The sequence below is a fragment of the Propithecus coquereli genome, unplaced genomic scaffold (assembly GCF_000956105.1).
Source record: "Propithecus coquereli isolate 6110/MARCELLA unplaced genomic scaffold, Pcoq_1.0 Scaffold159, whole genome shotgun sequence".
NCBI lineage: Eukaryota > Metazoa > Chordata > Mammalia > Primates > Indriidae > Propithecus > Propithecus coquereli.
In genome coordinates this window covers 282545-283339 of record NW_012140413.1, presented here as the reverse complement: position 1 = coordinate 283339, position 795 = coordinate 282545, and positions in this window count along the sequence as shown.

The following is a 795-nucleotide window of genomic DNA, read 5'->3' as shown; positions in this document are numbered from 1 at the left end:
GAGGAGTTCTTACATATAGACAATATTATGAACATATAGGTATATATAATCAATGTATGTACTTTTGTAGCTAAATATTATAGAATCAATATGTGTCACCAAAGGAACTATAGGGTTTTCTTCGATGGAAGAGAAGCAAAAAGGAAAAGAAACTTGAAACATTGCCTGGAGATGTCTTTGTTACCTAAAAGTTTCAAGAGTCTGCTAAATAGATTACTTCCAAGATACCCAAAGAATTTCTTAATTAAAATTATATTTATGTATTGTATCTTCAGAGATAATTACATTCAACACTAGTTTTTACTTGTAAAAACATACTCATCTTGCCAAAAAAAAAACTGAGAAGCAGAGTAGAGTGAGTCAATCAACCTTGATGTGGTATTTTTTGTCAGAAGAGTTAGCATAAATAATGTTCAATGTGTTTTATCTGCTAACACAATGAAAGCAAAAGGAAGTTATATTTAAGAAGCATCTCTTCTGTGGCCATGAACCCTCTCAATACAGAAAGGTGGCATTATTTTCTTCTTTTTGTCAAAAGTGACAAGGCTAAATAGCAAGAACATGAAAAATTCCAAATTCAAAGTGGAATTTGAATTTATGTCCATACGGTTGCAAAGCCTGTCATTTTTTCCAGTATGCTATACTGTTTTCCATATAACCATTTCACTTTTATTAGAAGAACAGTCAGCCTGCAGCACGTATGTGAACTTACCCATTCAAGCATATTATCACAGTTTTGAATCTGAAATTATAGTCTATATAATATTGAGAGTGAAGATTTAAAGAACACCTCCT